The sequence below is a fragment of the Equus caballus genome, chromosome 29 (genome assembly GCF_041296265.1).
Source record: "Equus caballus isolate H_3958 breed thoroughbred chromosome 29, TB-T2T, whole genome shotgun sequence".
Classification (NCBI taxonomy): Eukaryota; Metazoa; Chordata; class Mammalia; order Perissodactyla; family Equidae; genus Equus; species Equus caballus.
This window is the reverse complement of record NC_091712.1, coordinates 37,967,591-37,990,156: the sequence shown is the minus strand read 5'-3', so window position 1 is coordinate 37,990,156 and position 22,566 is coordinate 37,967,591. Positions and strand designations below refer to the sequence as shown.

Genomic DNA, 22,566 nt, shown 5'->3' with positions numbered 1-22,566 from the left:
CTTTATAGGAGATTCTCAATTCTTCCTTCCATTTTTTTGTTCCCTTTTCCTTTCATTTCCCCTTCCTATGAAATAGAAAAGATCAACTGCTAAAAAGCTGCTAAAATTCATCTGACCCAACTGGAGTGTTTTCAAATGACGAGTCCTAAAGTCAGTGATATTTCTAAAGAGGGATGCTCTGAAGCCAAATGTTGCCAGATGTCCACTCTATTCAAATATGTTGATGTTCATTTATACACATTTTGAGTTTTTTTTAAAGTGATTTCATCTGTAACGATTTATTCAAGCATAGAAATCAAAGTTTAGTTAACTTTTTTCAACTCAGGAACCCTACTTTTTAAGGAGGTGGATGTTGAAGTGATTGTAAATCCCCACCACCTTTTCTAAAGCTCAGCTTATATCTTGAAAAAACAGAATGAAGTCAATTGAACCATTGAAGTTGACCTCAGCTGTATTTTTTGCCCATTTTTAACTTAGATGCAATCATTTATATCAACATCATCCTACAGGCTTTCTGCCCTTGATCCATCTCCTTCCTTCCTCTAGTACTGCAAATTACCCAAGAATGGAGAGTATTTCTCGCAGAAGGCAGCAGCAAGTTTCTTGAATTTAATCAGCAATGAACAGTTCTCATTGGGATGAGCATCTTCTGTTGCTCCAGGCAACGGGATACCCATGGGACCACTCTACTTCATCTCTGAGAAGGGGCTCAGAAATGCCTCTAATGGCCACAACAGAAGCCTGAGACCCTAAAGGGGGAAAATGATCAGATACTTATGGCACGGACTCCTATTCCTTCCAAACCCAACATACAGCGCCAAGGTATCAAGGTGGACAGCCCTGAGTTCCAAGGTCAGTTCTGAACCATACTAGTAACTTCCCTCATTTAGCTAGTTTTCCGTTTGTAACATGGGGGTAGTAACGGCAACTCTGCAGAATTGTGTAAGAATTAATTAAGAGAGCACATAAAAGTGCCCGTCACATAATGGTCACCTAATAAGTAGTGAGCGCAGACATAATAGCTAATATTTATGAAGCATTTAATGTACTGTAGGCACGGCAATAAGTGTTTTATGGGCATTATCCTTTTGTGTTCCTCTCAACCACCTTAAGAACTAAGTATTATTATACTCATTTTACTGACAAGAAGATGGAAGTGTGGAGAGCTTACGTGACTGACTCAGGGTCCCACAGATGGTAGGTGGTAGATGGAGAATGCAAGTTTCCGTTTGTCTAAGCCCACTACGTTTTGGCTAGATATATCAGGAGTAAACGCACGGGGACCATGAGGTTTGTAAATAGTTTAGAGCTTCACAGACAAAGCTTCCATAGGATTATTATTAAGAAAAGAGTAGATTTTTTATATATATATGAGCGAAGTGACATTAACTTGAACTATAAAAGCCGGTGGGGTTTTTCAGAATCTATTTGTCTACAACCTATTAATTTTACTTTTACTAAGCTTTATCTAAGTATCGAATAATCAGTAGTATTGATTCTCTGGAATCAATCCAGAGAAAGGCAGAGGGGGCTTGGAGAGAAGGTAACAATTTATGGGATAAATGCCAGGGCATAGTTGGGGCTGTAATCTCTATTCGGACTATGACATAACCGTTGACTGTCATCCAGAAACATTTGTTGCTTGCACGCAGCACTGGAATTCAAGCTCTGACTAAATTTTGAGTGGTTGTTGTCAGCTCATTTCTAGAGAAATTATACTTCATTACGAGAGCAACACGGTGGGTGTTTCGATGTGTATTTTTTTAAGGAAAAACTGCTTCAGCTAATTGAATTCGGCCTGCGACTACTGCAGCCCAAGAGGGAGACATCATATCGAACAGAAGAGGGAGAACTTCCTGTGAAAAATGTGAAGTTTAATGAGATGAAGATGGAATAAATGTGATGAGAAGCAGCCCAAGCTAAGGGATTAGAGAAAGAGAGAGCGTTTCCCTCATCTGGGCGTTTGAGGGTGTTAAGTATTATCATTAATTGCATTCCTATAATGTACTAGCTACTGGGGCCTAATGTCCACTTTAAGCACCATCTCAGGCTAGAGCAATTGAAAGATAATAAGAAGAAAATGAGTAATGAATCCTTTTTATTGTACGCTGTAAATGGCCTCCATTCAAACAGTCTGTGTTTAGACTGGTAATAAAAATGAGTGATGAAGGCAGACGCTTAACATGGGAATTGGTTCCAGCGAGGAACATATTTTCTATTTGAAAAAAAAAAAGCCCACAAATAATTTAAGTTATGGAGAAATTTCTTGCTTGGAAACTTTCTGCAACTACTGTACAGTTTTTATAAGCCTTGGCAAGGTGTGTGTGGGTTGTTTTCTTTTTGTGGCTTGAAACATTGGCAAGGACGATAGCAGCAGCTGAGGGACACAGGACTATATTTGTTAATTTGGCCAGAAGAGACCTTTGTCTCCGCACTGGGCGAACACAGGAGCATTAGGGAGAATGACGTTCATAAAACACGTGGCACTTGTTAGGTATCAAGGACACTGCTAACGTGGAGATCTGTTGTCCAAATATTCAAGCTATATAGTCTTATCTAGACCGGGAAACCATTAATCCAAAAATTTACCAGCTCTTCCTTCTTGTTTAGGCTCCCCCAAAAAGAAACAAATCTGATTCACCATTTTCTTCCCCATCACAGTGTAAGACTCTGAACACTGGAATAGCTCATTTTTTGAGAACTTATGTGCCTGGCACCCTGAACATAATCCTTAAGGCAACCCAGGAAGGTGGGGACCTTTATCTTCACTTTAGGGATCAGAAAATTAAGCCTCAGAGAAGCCTAATGACTTGTCTGCTAATGAGTAACAGAGCCCGGACTTCAAAGGTGAGTCGGATAGACTGTGGGGGCCCGTGTTCTTTGCACTGCCTCTCAGAGTGGCGTGCTGCCCACATTAGGAGAGTGGGTGGCAGTGACCTAACTAGGAACAACCACGATGGCAGTAAAGGATCACCCCCCAGGTGTACGAGTTGTGCAGCTATTGTGCAATGAATTGGGAGTGGAGGCAGCTTTGCTCACATGCATACATACAGCCCTTGGTTTGCTTTTTTTTTCCATTGTGCAGACCTTTGCTCTGTCATCTAAAGCAAGTTCCCTGGCTTGCTTTTGCAGTGGAAAAGTACGCTCAGCCATGATAAAAGAAATTGTGATTAGGAAGAAAGGGAAGAACTAGTAAGATGGGACAAAGATGACATTAGAACAAAGCCTGGGAAAAGGAAACTGTAGGGTCTCTCCCCCCAGGTCCCTTGCTGTGAAGTGATCCATCAGGGGTTTGCCAGTGGGATTTTGACAGCTTTCAGGCAATAGCTGCACTGCCATGTTGGTCTTTGTCACAGAAGAGTGGAGGAGATGGCACGAAAGAAAGATGCTTCTCTTGCTATTCCCATGTGGCGCCCACCTTACTAAGACCATGGACACAAGCTCCTTGGCTCCCTCGTGCTTCTTGGAAGACTTAGCAACTGCTAGGAGACAGACAGGACTGTTGTTCAGGAGTCTGTTCAAGGTTTGCATTAATTGGGGGACTGAAGAAGCAGACAATAGTGAGCTAAAATTAATAGTTAAAAAAAAACGGATTCCCCCTTCAAAGCAAAAATCAAAACAAAACAAAAAAGCCCTCACTGATTCGGGCATCTGAGCACTTGAGTTGGAACCCACAGGATCTAAAAGCCACTGAAACATCTCCTACAGACTGAGGATGGTTTTCAGGCCCTCACGCCAGGAATCCCTGTCACGTGTAATATATTAATATGCCATAAACTGGAAATGAAACATAACCGCATCCGGGCACAACCAAATAGTCCACTCTACCCACAGTAAGCCTGCAAGGAGATTTATCGAGAAGGATTACAGTGGGAGTTTAAGAAGCAGCAGCATAAAACCCGAACATTTGATCTGGCCCCCGGCTGGCCAGCTAACAGTCAGGAGGAGGGCCTGGGGACCCCTCTTTCCAACCTCGTGGGGCAGAGCCACTCCTCTGGGGACCGCCTCACCCTCTAGCTGCCTGAGTCAGTACCACGCTTCCGGTGGAGTCTGTGATTGTGTTGCCCATCCAGCTGCACTCACCAGTCTCCACGCCCAGGGAGTCACGGGAGCTCCATCTCTTCAGATTCTCTAAAAGAAACATAGGTTTGATTTGGTACGCGTGTGTTCTGCTTCCCTATCGGATGTTCTTCCCAAAGAAGCTTTCCTTGAACTGCTCAGTTAGTTTGCAACCCTGAGCCTGATGAGGAGAGGTTGTGTGTGGGGAGCGAGAAGTGACAGCTGAGGGGAATCTAGTGATCGGCAGCCCACCCTGAGATTCGAAACTGGTTGTGGAAAATTCCACAAGTCAAAACGGTGACTACCAGGCTGGAGAGGAGTTCAGGGCCGTGACACTCAGGCAGAAGAAATATTTGGGGCCAACCGTGCTCTTACAGTAAAGCTTAAATCATGCGGTGCAGACAGCGACTCAGCTGTGAGGCCATGCACACGCCATGCGTGTCCCACGGCTCACAGTTCATCACTGATTTTCCCTGCAGAGCCCGAGGGAGAACTCAGTATTAAAATGCCTGTTCAACAAACAAGCCAAATGACTTCTAAGTAAGATGAATGGAAGGCCCGGGAGCACCCAGCGGGCTGGTCAAACCATTTGCAAGGAGACTCAGTCTTGCGGGCTTGAGAGCTTTCAGCTGGTACCACTCCCCAGGGTCAGGAGGAAGAGGCAGAGAATTGGAGTCAACAATTCAGGGACCGCTCCATCCCAGAAAAAGGATAACTTTTTCAACATTTTATAGGTTGACTATGTGGTTCTGTAACTTAGAATGTAAAATTGTTTTCATTCCCATCTTTGCTTTAAATGTTTATACTCATAACTGGCATTGATTCTCCCTTCTTTTATTGCCCTGAACTCTTATTTTTGCTGTTTCCTCGTTCCATTCCTCATTAAAAACATTTCATAGCATTGGAGGGTGGCGGAGATACTTGTGTTATGACAATATCCAGTGTTTCCTTGTGATTCAATGTCACTTTTTTTTCATTTGAGGAAGATTAACTCTGAGTTAACATCGTTGCCAGTCCCCACCCATTTTTTTTTTTTGCTGAGGAAGATTAGTCTTGAACTAACATCTGTGCCCATCTTCCTCTATTTTATATGTGGGACGCCTGCCACTGCATGGCTTGATAGGCAGTATGTATGTCCCTGCCCGGGATCTGAACTGGTGAACCCCAGGCTGCCAAAGCAGAGCACATGAACTTAACTGCCTTGCCACTGAGCCAGCCCCTTAATGTCACTTTTTGTGTGGCAGGAGCAAGTGGCAGAAGCCATGATTTAGACTCTAGATTCTAAAGTAGTGGTCTCCAAAAATTTTTATGGCATCATACCTATAAAAAAAGTAATAATTGAGCCTAAACTCTTTATTAAATGCATAAATACTAATTTATAGAAGATGACCATGCACTGATATATTACTACTGCTAACATAATACTAACAAGGTATTACTATCTACTAATATATTAGATACAGGATAAAACACCAAAAAGGGGGGAGAAGAATTTAAAGGATTAGAGAAAAATAAACTTAAATAGAAGTTCTCAATTTTCTTCCCACATACCCTTAGATTGTCTCCAACACCCATTTTTGGAAACCATTGATCTAGTGAAGAGGAAAAATGACATAATAAGAACATTTAGGATGAAAGGAGTGGCTTTCCTCAACTGTGTTTATTGCAAATAAAGACCCCACGAAAACAGAACTGCTCCCTAAGAAGCCAGCTGCCCTATTTCTATCCGAAAAGATATTTAACTCTGCAATGTTGCTACCGGTTCGTGTTCTCTGGCAGAGAAGTCTGCCTGGGTCTGCACAGGTTTTGCCCTTGGCGGCTTCTTTCAGGGATGGGGCTGGGGGCGCAGGCTCAGTGCGCCTTAACTGCGGTTGCCTCGCACCAGCCGTTTCTAAGGAGACTCTGCCCGCGCTTGAACGTTGAGCCGGGGTACCCCTCCCCTTCTCCCATTTGTCTCTGCCTAATTGAACTCTGGTTGGCCCTCTTCCAGCACTGTCCTGTTTCACCTACTGATAAATAGTCTTTCGCTTCTAGTTGCAGAGCTAAACAAACCCCCAGAATGGACCACTGTTCATCTTAGCTACGTCCCCGTGCAGAAACCAGGGCGGCAGGCCATCGCTGTGGTTTCGCAGCAAATTGGCAGCGTTCACCAGTTACTTGCTGGAACGTCAGAAACCCGGATGTGGAATGGCTTTTCCCCAGAGGTTCACTGGAGAACCTCGTTTTAGGTTTAAGAAAAAGACCTGGGCTTTGTTCTAGCTTCTTGCTAAAGTTGGGGAGTTCTAAATGATGGCCGGAGTGACGTCAGGTAAATATTCCTTCTCCTAGATGAATGAGAGAGAATTTAGCACACAATAGGTATCTACATCTATCTATCCACAGATACTATAGGAAACCAGAAACTTGTGTTTCATGCGTCAGCTTCTATACACCCAGAAATCAAAGTAACCAAAGTTTGGAGAGCCAAGATTTCCACAGATACTCAAAAGCCAGCCTCAGATTTATGGAAGCAAAGTCTGCCAACTGGGTTGGGCCTCCCTGGGGAAGTGAATTAGCATCTGGATTGTTAAAAAAAAAAAAAAAAGAAATTTTAGGAAAGTATAAATGTGGAATGTCCTGCCTACATTTTTTGTTTTGGGTTGTCCTTTTTTAAAAAAAAATTTTTTGACATAATTTTAGACAGATAAACAACCTTAGCCATCAGTCACCGTGTCACAGATGAAGCCGGAACAGGAACAGTAACTCACTTCAGGTTGTATGCTAGTTAGTATTTATTACGGAACTCAGACTTGCTTCCCAGCCCAGTGTTCCGTGATTTCCAAAATACCGTTGCGGTTCACACAAGACAAGAGATTGTTTTTTCTTCTAGAATGATGGCTTAGCCCCACCCAAAAGCGAATGTTCATTGATGTTTTTTCAAAGCCTTTATGAGTAGTAGCTCTGACTTCGGGTCAGCAAAATAGGTCATTATCTGGACCACTGAAGAAGGTGGTTTGAGATTATCAGTAGATTCTGCCAACTTGCATATCTCGCACGGGCTGTCAATAAATTCATAGTTTCATTTGCTCCTTTGTTCACACCTTGTTTCTCCTGTGTGAAAGGCTCTCTCTAGAATGGACTCTGAGAATATTCAAAAGGGAATATGACACCGTCTGTGATACAACACCCATATAAGTCAGTAAGTAATAAACATTGCTAAAGGCCCTATTTCATAGCATAGTGATGACTTCCTTTATTTTATAAAAATAACACGGTCCTTGATTTTAAAAAAATTCAAATAATAGGGCAGTTTAAAATGAAAAACAAACCCCCTTCCAACCCAGACTCCTAATCCCGCTCCTCAACAATTCCCTGTGTACCTTCCAGACATTGTCCTGTACACACATCCATTGATCTCCTCTTTTTATATAAATGAGGGCATATAAATCATATTATTCTATGTCTTGGTTTTTGCACTTGGCCATATACCTTGGTAATCTTTCTATCTCGGCACACACGGCTCTGAATTTCCTTCTAGCTTTGGAGCATTCCGTTGAGATGATATGCCATAAATTTTTAACCAGCCCCGCATTACGGATATTAGTTGTTTTCAGTTTTTGCTCTTGTCAACAATGCGGCAATCATTACGCTTTTGCACACATCCTTATGTGCATTTTAGGCATATCTGTAGAATAAATTCCTAGGAACTGAAATTGCTGGGTCAAAGGTCATATTAATTTTCTAATTTTGTTAGAGATTGACAAAAAACACTCTTAAGAGAACGTGAAACAAACACATCTAAGGACGCTGTGCTAATTTCCACCCCCCTCCACAGTGTGTGCGACTGCTGGCTTCCCAGACCCTGGCACCTAGCTGTGTCAAGGTGACAGGCGAAAACAGTGTCCAGTCCACGTCGTAGTTTTTTTTTTTTTTAAAGATTGGCACCTGGGCTAACAACTGTTGCCAATCTTTTTTTTTTTTTTTTTCTGCTTTATTTCCCAAACCCCCCGGGTACACAGTTGTATATCTTAGTTGCAGGTCCTTCTAGTTGTGGGATGTGGGACGCAACCTCAACATGGCCTGATGAGCGGTGCCATGTCCGCGCCCAGGGTCTGAACCCTGGGCCGCCGCAGCGGAGCACACGAACTTAACCACTGGACCACAGAGCCGGCCCCCGTCGTAGTTCTTAATTTTCAGTGAGTGGGAGCATCTTTCCATGTTGACAATCTATTTATGATGATTTTTATGTGAACTATCTGCCTTTTCCATTTCCCTTCTAAAATTATTTATTAAAAAATCTCAACATGTTTTTTTGAAGCAATCTTTGTCTTATGTGTTGCAAATATTTCTTTCTCAGTTTGTCATCTGTCTTTGGTATATTTTACTATACTGAAGTTGAAGAGATATATAGATCCATATCTATATCTATGAATATATACATCTATATATCTCACGCATCACGCATATGAGAGAGAGAGACAGAAAGAGGGAGCTTAAATCACCCTATGATTTCTGAGGCTCTGAGGTTTGCGTCCTGCTTTGAAAGGACTTTCTCCATTCCAAATTGTAAAATAAATTATCCCATATTTTTTTCTAGTGATCCTATGGTTATATTTTTAAAAATTCAAATCTTTGATTCTGACATCCACTTCAGGTTAGAAGGTAGGACGTGAAACATCTTTGTTCACGTGGTAACACCAATAAAAACCCAGACATATAAAAATCACACTTTTCGAAGGGGCTAAGAAAGATCTGGGACAAAGGGAGGCTTACTGAACTGAGTTTCTGAGAAACGAGCCCTCCGCTGGCAAACGGAGAGTCAGGACAGCCGACCCCCAGGGAAGAGTTTGTGGTTTAGGTATGGCAGGGACTTTGCAGGAAGGAGAAGAAATCAGCTGAGCCTCTGATGGTGGTGGAGGCTAGAGAGGTGAATCCGAAATGTGGAAGTGTCCCAATTACAAAAACAAATGGTCCCAACAACTTCTCCCCTCAAACTTTGACCGAAAAGAATCAGACAAGAAAGGACTAAAATGCAGAGCAAAGTCACCAAGAACCCCGAATTCCCACAGAGCTTGGATTCCAGGGTTCTGCTGACTTGAATCCAAAGTAAATGAAAAATATTTAAAATGGAAGACCATCAGCTCAAATATTGGTAATGTCAAAAAGACAGCAGTAGTGTGCGAGTTGGGGGGTCCGTCTAAGCATAAATAATCTCAATCTAATTAAAACTTCAGCCCAGATCCGGGTCAATCTGACTCCAGAAGGAATGTGAATAATTGGCCCTTCAGCCTGCCAGACAGAGAGAAAGGGCCTGCATTCTCTGAGAAATAAAATGTGAAGATTATTATACTTCAGTCTTCACTGTCTTTGTATACACGTTTATGAGATACAGTAAAAATTTATGAGGCATGCAAACAAACAGGAGACACTGACCAACAGTCAAGAGAAAGCATGGTCAATAGAGGCAGACCGGCCGTTAACCCCAGTTATTGGAATGAAGAAGAATTTTAAAACAATTATTATAAACATTTTTAAGAATTTACAGAGAAAGGTGAATGTAAGAGATAGGGGTATCTCAGGCAAGAAAAGTGAACACTAAAAAAGGAGAAAATGGAAATTCTAGCATGATAAAATGCAATGCCTGAAATAAAAAGTTCACTAGATGATATTAACAGCAGTTTGAATCCTCAAAAGCCAACATTAGTGGGGCCTGCCCAGTGGTGTAGTGGTTAGGTTCACACACTCCACTTCAGCAGCCTGGGGTTTGCCTACCATCGCTCATCAAGCCATGCTGAGGCAGTGTCCCACATAGAAGAACTGGAAGGACCTACAGCTAGGACAGACAACTAGGTACTGGGGCTGTGGGCAGGGGAAAAAAAGAAGATTGGCAACAGAACTTAGCTCAGGGCCAATCTTCCTCACCAAAAAAAAACAAAGAAAGAAAGAAAACATTAATGAACTTGAACAGCAGTTATAGATATTATCCAACTGAGTCAGAGATTGAAAAGAGATTTTTAAAAAATGGAATGTCAAGAATGATGACTGACTTCTCATCAGAAATAATACAAGACAGAAGACAATGAAATGATCATTTTAAGTGCTGAACGAAAAAACACCAGCATTCAACCTAGAATTCTATATATAGTGACACTAACTTTCAGAGGCAGCAGGTGGACAAATCATGTGTGAAAGAAACAAAGTCACCAGTGTGGGGATCACAAGGAGGGAGTGACAGATGTCCACTTCTGAGACAAGAAGATGCCTGGTCCCCAGAGTTCTCATTGGGTCGTTAGTGCTGGTGCTGTGTCTTGACTGGTAAGTGGCTGTCCAGTCACTGATGTATTTCCCAATTCCTCTGTTTTCTTTCTTTCTCTTAATGTCATCATCTGAAGTAAGAGGATGTCTGTATTCCTTGTAACCTAAAAGAGCCAAATTAACATCATTCCTTGAGACAAGATGAATTCTCAACTTCGTTTTTGGTTCGTTTCACAAACGTTTTATGTTAAAGCACAGAGAAGAAGCCAGCACAGCAAAGGAAAAGAGCACAGGACAGCTTCCCGGGGTCCCAGACCCACTCTAGGCAGCCGTTTCCTTCCCACACATGATGACTAACTATCTTTCAATTAAAATTATGTAAATTTTCACCAACTCTCTTCAGAGAGAATACAAAGAAAGAATGAAACAGTACCACTGGTTTACGGGCAATCAAAGAGAACAGACTGCTGGCTTTGATGAGAGAATCCAAATTTTTAATGAAGAATGTTGGCAAGCGTCTGGGGGAAAGTCTACACGTAGCTATCAGGAGAGGAGCGGGGAAGAACTTTTCACTGGTCTGTGCGTTCTGAGCGCGAGTGAGTTTATGAGAGTCTCTTATAAATCGCCATCACGATAATAAACTGTCCCCTGGTAGTTAGCATTTAGCAGTGTGTTTTAGCTGTAGCTCATATTCAACAAATAGCAGGTTAGCTATCACCGGGAATTCTTATTGTGGGAAACGTTACCCGCCAGCCCCTCCACCATAGTGGGATATCCCCAGTTATTTTTAGGGCAGTGGTGTTTCCAAATTGTTGTTTAGATTCCACTCTCTGCCGAGACCTGGTCCCAAAATGGATGTCCTTCCTTTGCCTCTGAAACCTTCATTTTACACGCACTTGGAAGGGCGCCTTAGCAGTAGCTTAATAAGGGAGTTATCAGGATTCACAGAATTTGGTGTTAGCAAACTACCATTAGCAGCTTCTAGAGTTGACCGAAGATTCAAGCTCAGAATTCTTCTAAAAAGCCTGGCTGATCTTTTCGTGCTTGTTGAGGTCACAAAGCTTCCCAGAGGGTGATGTTGTCCGTGCCTGATCACTCTAGATATGTCATCGTATCTGGAAGATTTCGGCAACAAATGATGGAAACCTGACTTGAAAGGCATAATCAATAAGGGCATCTATTGTTCCACATAACAAGGAGTCTCAAATTGTGACAGCTCTGCTTCTTTGGGTCTCTTTTGGCTCTTCCCTGTCTCTGTATCAGTTTTGTCCTTGGGCTAGCGCCTCTCAAGTTTGCTAGGTAGATAAAGCACTTGCAGGCACTATATTCTGGCATAGCAATATCCAGAAAAGCTTTTGTCACCTGTCTGTGCCTAACCCCATCACCAGCAAGGAGAACTGGACTAATTTAGACAAACTGGAATCTACCACCTGGAGCTGGGGATGGGCCGGTCTCTCCTAACGGGCTTGGCTGTGCAGAGAGTATATTCCTCAACAATTTCTGGGCCCTGTTAGGAAGGAGGAAAGATGAATGGGTTTTAGGTGACTTAGGGAATTCGGCCCATTATATTTTTCAATTGCTGGTATTGCCACTTTTTAACCACAAATTACAGTTTCTTCCATTTCATTATTCTTAGTTTGCCATGGACTATTTTACTAAGTTTACAATGTGTAGCGATGCGTTATCTTCATCAATATTTCGGACTTTAATTTTCCCATAACTTAATTTAAAGACGTGAACTTTGGGGACCCAGAATAAATTACCCACATTCTGCTGCCAAAGCAGATAAATCCATAATCTTTACCTCCATCACTGATACCCCGACTGGCTTCTCCAGGGACCCTTGTTGTTACCAGAGTTTTTCCTATAAAAAGAGAAAAAAGAAAAAGTGAGTCATGTGTGCTTATGGGCTATGTTATTCTGCCTAAGTGGGCTCTGCTCAGAAAGGTGTGAGAACCTTTGCTTTGGGCGGGAACTCCCGTTAGCTTCTCCCCGTTCTTCTCTGCCCTGATGAAGAAAGCAGATAGAGTCTGAAATATCTTGTGTGCTTGCCTCGGTCTTAGGGCAGCGCAGACCCAGCTCCTCCTCATTCATCTCTTCTGTCTGGAATTGGCAGAAACGAGATTGCCTTCTTCAGTTGACCTGCTTCTTTTATAAACTGAAAAGATCAAAGCTCTGGAACTAAAAATACAACTATTCTGGCTGGAGTAATTCCAAGTCAATTACTGCTATCATTAGGCATTAAGTTGAAATATTGGCACTTAAATTGTACATGTGACGACTTCAGGCCCTGATGACATCTCACTTAGATTATTCCACCTGCTTCTTACTGAATCTCTCTGACGCCTCCAATTCATCTTGCACAGGATTCTAGAGGGATTTTTCAAGAACACAAATCTGATCCTGTCCTTTCCCCGCCTAAAATCCTTAAATTGATTTCTACAAGCGTCTTAGTCTCTTTGGGCTGCTGTAACAGAATACATAGATTAGCTTAGAACAACAGACATTTATTTCTCACGGTTCTGGAGGCTGCAAGTCCGAGAACAAGGTGCAGGCAGATTTGGTGTCTGGTGTGAACCCACTTCCTGGTACATAGATGTCGTCTTCTTGCTATGTCCTCACGTGATGGAAGGGGCAAGGGAGCTCTCTGGGGTCCCTTTTCGAAGGGCACTAATCTATTCATGGGACCTCCATTCTCATGACCTCATCACCTCCTGAAGGCCCAATCTCCTAATACCATCACCTTGGGGGTTAGGATTTCAACATAGGAATCTGAGCCGAGGGACACAAACATTCGGTCCATAATAAAAGGTAAATGCGCGCACATGCCTATTCATGTTCTGGCCTCTGCCTTTCTTTCCAACTTCATCTCTTGCCCCCGTCCTCAGCAAAATCTCGCTGGGCACTGCAGTCCGACACCATTCTTGTGGTATCTGGAAAATACTGTGTTCTTCCTGGCTTCCAGCCTTTGCATGCGTTGCTCCCTCTACCAGGAATATTCTTTCTTCTTTATCTTCTGTTCCATTCCCGTTTATCCTTCAAAATCCATTCCCAACACCATATTCTCTTTCAAAGTCTGCCTTTACTCTACTAGGAAAAGTCAGTTCCTACCTTTGATGCAGTATTAGTAACAAACGTTTAACGCTGTGGTCTTCAGAGCCAAACTATCTAGGTTCAAATTCAAGTTCTACCCTTTACTGGCCGTGTGACCTTGTCAAGGACTACACAGGATTTGAGATGTTATCCTACTTGCAAGCTACCGAGCTTGCCTGTTAGTGCTTGATAGATGCTGGCAGGAGACACGAGACTCCTGGGTCAGAGACAAAGGACTTTGTTGCTCACGACTAAAGCAGTAGATTGAACTTCATGTTAGTTTGCGTTGGCTCCCTATGACCGCAAGTCCCATGGTGGTAATTCACAGGGCCCATTACGGATGTCTGCACACACAGTGGTTGCATTATAGGACACGAACATGGAACTTGGAGGAATCATCACTTTTATAATAAGTGGAATAAAAAGCCTTCTTTTTGTCCAGGGGAAGATGCTATCTCATCACTCTGGGCTGCTTGCTGCAAACACAGCTATGGGAAATAGCTCAGGTCAAGAGCGGTCAGGGCCATGAGTGCTTGACACACCCAGGAAGATGGTGCAGGAACGCTCAGGGTCCACAGTGGATTGTCTCTCCCAAAAGCCTTGGACACATTATTTAACTTCTTTGTACCTCGCTCTCCTTGTTGCTTAAGTTGGCATGATAATAGTTGCTGCATCATAGGGGTGTTGTAAGGGTTAAAAGAGCCAGTATATGTTCAGCTCTTGGACCAGCTCCCAGCCCAGAATAGTGATCAGTAAGTGCTAGTTATTATTATTAATAGCCCTCCAATCTGCCCCCTTCCTGCTATCCACATATTTTATTTGTAGCTTTTATTACTTCTCCCGGTAAGTATTTGTTTACACATTTCTCTTTTCTCCTGGCCTAAGAGCTCCCTCGGGCCCACTCATCTTTGGATCCCAGATGCCAATGTAGGGCGGACAATGACTGCATTTGGCTATGCCTACATCTACTCAGCAGAGTCCTTTCTCTGTCCTTTTGATCAAATTTGAAGACTTTAAACTCTGCAGTCCTTTGGGGAAAAGAAAAATCTCTCTCTTTTATGTAGTGCTCTTTTCTAACAGAATGACCTGGAATGGTAATTGTGCCGTCCATACAAGAAGATTAAGTAGTTCCTGCAAAAGGTGGAAAATTGTCTACTCTCGTCTGTTTCCATTTTCGTAAAATAAGAGTAATACTAGTATTTTGGGGGCGTTTAAATGGGTTAATGTATGTAACATGCTTAGGACAGCACTCAGCACAAACTCAATGTATGTTGGCTCTTTATTCCTCACTAGATCCCATATCCTATTACACTCGTTGAGTCGTAAAGGCTAAATGTATTTCAGTCACTTGTGATGCTAAAGAGAAAAGACAAATTTAGTTTCCACTGTTATTGCTTTAATTCAGAAAACAGTCTATCTAGGGATAAGAGTCAGATGGGTCATTGTTCTATCGGCTGCTTCTCAGAAAATAATCCAGGTCAACCCATGCAAGCTGTTCTTGTGAAGCTGGCTGCGCCCAATGGGCCTCCTCTGTCCACACGGAAGCAGCGAAAAGAGATGACCCGCCACCTGGCACCTAACACAGGTTCTGGTCTACGAGCGCCACTCAATAAATCTCTGAAGGATGAGTAAATAGAGGAATGCATGAACAAAATTAATGAAGAATAAAAAAGTTACTGAAACTCTTTAATATGATCGTTGTTTCACATACCTGATAGGAAAATCATCACCCAGTATTTTTTTCCGAATTAACTGGGCTCTAAATGGACGGCTAAGTGTTCCTGTTAGAACGTCAAATTCTGTTAGCTGAGTTTCCTAAAATTATGGTCCTTCGCCCGACTGCTTTGACTGTGCAAAACTTACTGAAAAAAAGGCTTCCCTGTCATCTGGCACCACGGACTGTTTTGTTAGCTAGAAAATGTAGCCTTGTAATCGGTATGTGGTTTACTGGCCTCTGGTGTATAATAAATAGCCGAAGCCCCTCTCGCCCTGGAAACATTAGCACCGAGACATGCGGCCGGCCCTGCGGGTGAGACCAGATTGACTACAGGTCTGCGCTTTCCTTGGGTTTCACAACAGGACCTGTGTTGTTTCTTCTACCACAGCCTACGGAGAACGAGGATTGAATCCACAGCTGCTGCCAGTGTTGGCTCACCTCTGACGGCACACACCTGCCCGGCTGGCCGGCGAGCCACAGAATGAATGCCCTTCTTATCTGAGGGGAGAGCAAGGTGAGAAAAAGATGGGATGGACAGGAAGGTAGTTCAACAAACAGAAAGCATCCAAAAGTGGATGTTCTGGTCCTGATTCTAACCCCTCCTGGCCCTGCTGTGGATTGTACTCATCAGGGTTCTCCAGGGAGACAGAACCAATAGGAGACATATACGTGTATATGTATATGAAGAGATTTATTATAAGGGTTTGGCTCACACAACTATGGAGGCTGAGAAGTCTCACCATCTGCCATCTGCAAGCTGGAGGCCCAGGAAAGCTAGTGGTCTAATTCCGGTCTGAGTGCAAAGGCCTGAGAACCAGGGGCGCCGACGGTGGAAGTCCCAGTCCAAGGGCAGGAGAAGCCCGAGGTCCCCGTCCAGCAGGTAGGCAGGAAGCAAAAGGGGCGACTTTCCTTCTTCTGCCTTCTTGTTTACTATTCAGGTCCTCATGGATTGGATGAGGCTGACCTGCATTGGGGAGTGTGATCTTCTTTACTGAGCCCACTGATTCAATGCTAATCTTATCCAGAAACACCCTCACAGAGACATCTGGAAATAGTGTTTGATCCAGGCACCTCTTGGCCCAGTCAAGTTGACACACAAAATTAACTATCACAGATGTGCATGGTTTTTACATGTGTGCATATGTACATACAAAATGTATATTCTTTAAAAAATATATAACCCACTACTTAACCTAAATAATTATAGAATATGATAACTATAAGATACTTTATTATTTTTCAGATCAAGAGGCTCATGTGTCCAAAATCACATACGTAGTCAAAGTAGGCCCCGAATTAGCTCTTGGATGTTCTGACTCCCACTCTCCGGCACTCGCCACACTGGACCGTAGTTCCTCAACTGTGCCCCTCAGTATTAACTATTTCATAGAATCGTTTGCATCTGAAACAGCCTATATAAAGAACTCAAGTTCATTTTTGGAAAAAAAAGGTTGAGTATCCAATAAATACCAGATCTTTAGAGAATTCTCATGAGTACAGACAAGGAAATGAGAAGCACATCAGAGTATTGCAAGATGCTCACCCATCCCTTATCTTGGCCAGGTGGGAAGACCACATCCTCAAACTGCCTGTGCAGCATGGCGTGGACCACATGATTGAGTGCGGGAAACGGAATATAGGCAGAAGTGACATCCTTCACCACCAGGCTGGGCCATCGGACATCCAGTGCCATCTTCCACAGCCTCTCCCTTCCGTGTCAGCATGGCTGGGAGCTGGGGGAACTGCACAATGAGCAGAGACAAGTTTTGAGGAAGCTGCCTAGGAAAGCTGCCTGACCTACACAGGAGCATATGAGCAAAAACGAAAATTGTATTGTGTTAAACAACTGCACACCAGAGCTGTTTGTTACGGAAGTGTGTCAAACTTTGTCAGTGCCCACTCACATCGCCTGCCTCTACTGGAGCTCCCCTGCAGCTTCAGTCTGGGGCATTCAGGGACCCGGTTCTCCCTCTGTCTTAGAGCTTTCTCCGGCCGTAACAGATTGTGTGTCCTGCATGTGGGACAGGTGAGAAACGCTAGGAGGCTGATGCCTTTAGGAAGAGCCCTCAACAGTCAGGGATAGAAGCTGGTGGGTAGGTAGCTCAGCTTTCTTGCCTCTTGGGGAGTCTGTTGTAAGCTACGCCCTGTGTATCCTCTCAGAGGTCCCAGGCAGGACGGAGCCCCAGGCCCCACACCGGTAACCCTCTCACTCTAGCAAACTTAATGGGTCTTCCTTCCTTCTCATCTGACTTCTGCTCTCCTTCACCGTATTTCTGGGATCGCTTCCCAAATAAACTATTTACACCCAACTCCTTTCCTCAGAGCTCTACTACCAGGGGAGGCCAAACTCATACATGACAACTCGCCTTAATTTCCCTAGTACGAGCAGAATATAGTTGAATGAATAGAATATGCACTCGAATATTTTCAGGATTATGAGTTCTAATTCTGTCTATGGTTCCAGTGCATGACCCAGTCAATGAGCATAGTCTTTCTTGAGTAGTACTTGAGGCAAATGGCAGCAAATAATGAACAATCCTGAAATTATTCGCAAATGTTATTTTTTAAGTAATTAGCAAAAATACATAATATTTAAAGAGTGTCTTCGGTTACAAAAGCAGAACACGTTCTGCTTTGGTATTTAAAATGTGGAAAACACAGAAAATCCTAAAGAAGAGAATAAAATGCTCCATTATCCCATGGTTGCTTTGAAAATTTGGGTGTACAGCTTTCTGGCGCTTTTTTCTATGCATATATATTTTGACAAAATGGGATCATATTGTATAAATAGTATTGTAACTTGATTTTCTCTTTTACCAAAAACCAGACATATAGCCTTCAGTGGTAGCCCAGGCATACTTTAGGAAGTGGATTAACTCTATCAATCTGTGGATACTGACTGAAATACTGTGTCAGTATTGTATTTTATTCTGTCCCAGACCCACTTGATATACTGAAATGAAAATATTCAAAGATCAAGAAAAATCCATATTTACTTAGCACACTCCACACAATCAGAGGTTTTTTCTCTCCGTTTTGTTATCTCTGGAGTCCAGAACAATGCTTGGCATAATAAGCTTTTGATAAATATCTATTTAATAAATAAAGGAGTAACAAAGCATCTGACACGATCTTGCTAATTGGATTAGACCCACTGTGTAGTCAACGGGAAGCAACAATCCGCGTTTAATACTGGGATGACTTTATCACATGTGGTCTACCTTCTTCCTTTCTTCATATGTCAGACCCTCCTTGTATCAACATCCTGCTTTCCCACAACAACCTAATGTCCCAGAACAGGAGTGAGGTTTCCCACAGGCAAGACACAACTCATTCCTGTTGCAACAACGTTCGCTTTCCTACAATATCACGTTCTTGTAAATCATTCACACAAGGGTACATTTGTCAAGAAAATAATTGTGAGTGTTTTGCAACAGCTGGAACCTAGATTTTATCTCTGTTGGCAACTTGCACTCTTCAGTAATGTGGCTACATGCCCACCGGTCAACAGGCGCCGTGGACCCATTGTCAGAGCTTATGGCCAAAAGTGTTACTGACATTTAATATCCTGAAATCATCAGGCAGGCTCTGAGTTCTCACCCTCAAGTCCAGAGGAGATCTTCATGATTTATACTAACGTTCCTGCCCCTTGGGAGCTTTCCGAGCTTTGAGAAGTGTGGAAGTGGCCTTGGAGACTTACCTCCATGACCAGTTACGTGCCATTGTCACTGTTCTGGTTATTGGTGATTTCAGGTGTCACCTGGCTGAGTAACAATGAAAATGTTACTCCGAAACCTGCTTTAGCTGTACTGGTAAGCTGGCTCCCCAGCTGCGTGTTCCACAGCAGTGGCGTGGTCATCGGTGGAGATGCAGACCCAGAGGCTTGCTCAGCCCCTACCAGCCAGACATCAGCGGCTTGTCGACAACATCAACTCCCTAACATCCACCTTTGTATGTCCGTGTAGCCATCACAGGGCCTTGAGCACAGTAGACATTCATTCAAAGTGAATTAAATTGAACTGAAGAGAATAAGCCATCAATTGACTTACCTTTGTGGTTGGCTTTTCATTGTTTTGGGATAAATGTAGCCACTACTACAACCCTGAAGAAACAAAAGGAAACAGTGGTGACTCTCCTATCTAACCAGTTCAGAAAATGAGATGTGCTTAGGAATTAAACACACGGAGCTAATCCATAGAGTCAGGTGGAGTATTCTGTGTGGATTACTCATGGGCAATAATTAGGACACCAACAGTCCTTGGTTTGAGTGACCACACAGCCAGCATCGTAGTTGCAGGAGGCAGTGGACGGAGGTTGAACAGAGAAAGTTCAGTGCACTGAGATTCGACCAACCACTGACGCCTCCCGGGCTTATTGAGGAATGAGTTTCCTCGTTCATAAAGTAAAATAACTAGATTAGACAATTGCTGAGGAATTGTCAAGTTCTGAAACTTTTTCAGGAGCTGACAACATAGAAATGGATTTGACATAGACGTTTAAAGGTTAGGAAAGACACGGGACAAGTCAACCTTTAATACTGCATTTCATCAAATATCCTTACATTTGCATCACAATTTGGGGTAACCAGCTGACATAGATGAAACGCCAGAAAGTAACAAACAATTTCCAGTACAATAAAAAATGGAATAACATCTTATACTTATTTATGGTCTGCTCCTCTACAAAGAGTAATGGAGAAAAGTTTCACTGAGTATCTCTAGGAGCGAGTTTTAGGTGGAAGTGACTGGGGCTGGGGGGTAGCATGTAACACACAGTATGTGAACACAGAGGCGCATGGAACTGCCCCGAACTCTGCCCAATGTCCCGGCAGCTCTCTGCCAGATGTCTAGCCAGTTCTCTAGGCTAAAAGTCGGTAAGACCACAGCAGAGTTTTTATCTTTACAAAGGCAAGGGTAGGACTTTAAAAGAGATAATCAAGCCCTTTGCCTAAAACGTACCCAGGAGAAAGAAGGACCTATCTGAAAAGTCCACTCTAAGTTTTGCAGATCCCCGTATAAAGGATCTGTGTCCTACCACTAAGGAAAAGAGGTCACAGCTCCGAGTGTGGGATTGACCAGCAAACAACCCGAAGCCCCACGTGGTGGGAAGTGATGGAAAGAAGGAGATACAGGGTGCTCCTGTAGCTTATGGGTTTGGGGGATTTTCACAGAAATTATTCCCGGGAAAGTGACCACCGCACTGAGGAGGACATGTAGAGTGTCGGGGTGGGGGAAGGCTGGCCGTTTCAAACAGTTTCCAGGTAGACAGTACTATATATGCAGAAGCCCAAAGGGGAGACAGGACATCCCTCTCACTCATAGGCAACCTTGGGCAAATTTGACCACACCCCTGGGCCTTGATTTCCTCATATGTAAAATGAGTTGGATGAATAAAACGATCACTTTTGGCTACGAATTTATGAGAAATTCTAACACATATTCCTCATGTCCCCCCTTTTAAAAACTGATTCATTAGAATGGTTGTGCTCTCTTTCATTCAACAGATGATCATTTGCAGTGTTTACCTTAAAAAGTAAAATTAGAACTGATACAAGGGCACACTTATTGGGAGGGGTGGGGAATTAAGCGCCGGTGTAAAACAATAAACAATGCTGAAGTTATGCATCAGAGTGCAGAACACGCTGTTTATATAAGGAAATTACCTTTTGAAAACCTTGTTTAACTTTACACAACCAGGACATCTTGCCAAATAATCAGCCAAAAGGCTGGTAAAGTGACTCTGGGAAAAAAAGCATTATCCCCATTCTGAGGATGTTCTGATACAAATTAGAAAATTTTATGCAGTGGGTTATCTGTTGGGACGGATCGCTCTGTGCTTCAATACTTGGGAAAATACAGCCTTGACTTGAAAAAAACCTCCCTGAAAACGCACCGAAGAGGCAGTGAAAAGAGGTGGCAACTGCTCCCATTGAGACTGCGTTGACGGGCTCGAGGGTGGGGGTGGGGAGGTCAGATTCCTTCCATTTCTTCCGATTTTTCCTCAGCATCGCATTTCCACTTTTACGTGTTCTCTTTCCATCCCCATGGCCAGCCTTTTCACAGGATTCAGAAGTAGAAGCGACCACAGGAAACGAGGGGAAAATGCAGAAAATGAGAAGGGACAGGGTGGATGGTGCAGTAGACGTGTAGGAAGAAGAACTGAGTCAAAAGGGTAATTTAGAAAAGGGAGGAGAAAATTAGGGCCGTCGCTGGAATACCAAAATACTGAAAACAAGACTACAAATAACGTGGGTTTTGTAGGGGTTTTCATAGGTGTTTTTGCTTAAAAATAGAGCAAACGTGTAGATATGAGTGTCAGGGGAGGAGTCAAGGCAGGAACATGGCGGACCGCCTTCTTGGATCTCGGTCTCTGAGCTTGGGGGAATCTATATTTCTGGAGCCCTGACCTGCACGTTGGTACCAGATGACATTTTTCCTCTTGGACCTCCAGGTGTCTTTACAGGAAGCGCACATGTTGATTTCTAGCGTACAACAGCTAAAAATCTTAAGGGTCCACTCAGCGGGGCCCTTTGGGGTGCAATTCTTTACTCTTTACCATACATAGACATACATTTCTCTTTCACCTTAGCTCTCGTGGGTCGAGGGCATTCGCTGAACCTAGAACATCCGTTCAGCGGACACGCTTCATATTCCTGCTTCCTCAAACAACGTTCTGAAGTCTTTATCAAAACCCTGCTCCTTTTCAGTGGAAGTTAAACATTCTTTCTCTTCCTCACTTAACCTTGACCCGCTGCAAACTTGTTCAGCCAAAGTGTTAAGTTTCAGTAAGAGAATAAAAAGCACTTGAAACTCTTGAATATGCACCCAAGTGCGCTGTATAACTTCCTGGTCTTTATTTTGAAGGAGTTTCCTTGCCCCAAGCTCTTTATCAAGTACCTAAGGAAGTAGGAAATACTGTGGATTTAGAGCACATTCTTCCTGGAGGGCCAAATTCTTACCCTTGATCCCCTGCAAAGAAATGTCACACACATGAATCATTCTCGTCATTATTCCATGTGGCAAAAAGGGTTCCAGAAGGATCTTAGTGCGATCAAATAGCCTCACATCTATGATCATTTATCACATTAATATATTTGGGTTTAGATTTTTTTCATCCAAGTCATTTTTATCATTTACCTCATCTATGACTCTTATTTTCTTATCCAATATTGGCGTAGAAATTTTTAACAAAATAATTCAGACGTTCAAAAAAGTACAGACAGTAATATAATAAAGACCTGTTAATTCACCACTGAATTTATGAACAAAAATATTTCACAAATACAACCGAAGCCTCTTGTATATCCCCTACAGATCCTTTTTCTCCCAAATGCCATTCTCCATGGTATGGTGTTTATCATTCTCTTGTACATTTTTATGTTTTTACATATATGGATATAGATTTATAGATAGATATTTCTTAGGAAAAGATTGAACTGCTATGGCAACAAAATACGGCAGCTT

The 22,566-nt window shown here is 42.9% G+C and overlaps 1 long non-coding RNA gene across 1 annotated transcript in view; it reads right to left on the bottom strand.

Moving 5' to 3' along the window:
* Nucleotides 1-8,007: 8,007 nt before the first annotated feature.
* Nucleotides 8,008-22,566, bottom strand: part of LOC111771206 (uncharacterized) — a 30,611-nt gene continuing 16,052 nt past the window's right edge. The window contains exons 2-5 of the long non-coding RNA XR_002804895.2: nt 19,153-19,205; nt 16,647-16,845; nt 12,098-12,157; nt 8,008-10,457 (exon numbers count right to left, since the gene is read on the bottom strand). This is a non-coding gene — a long non-coding RNA (uncharacterized lncRNA). The remainder of the gene's footprint in view (nt 10,458-12,097; nt 12,158-16,646; nt 16,846-19,152; nt 19,206-22,566) is intronic.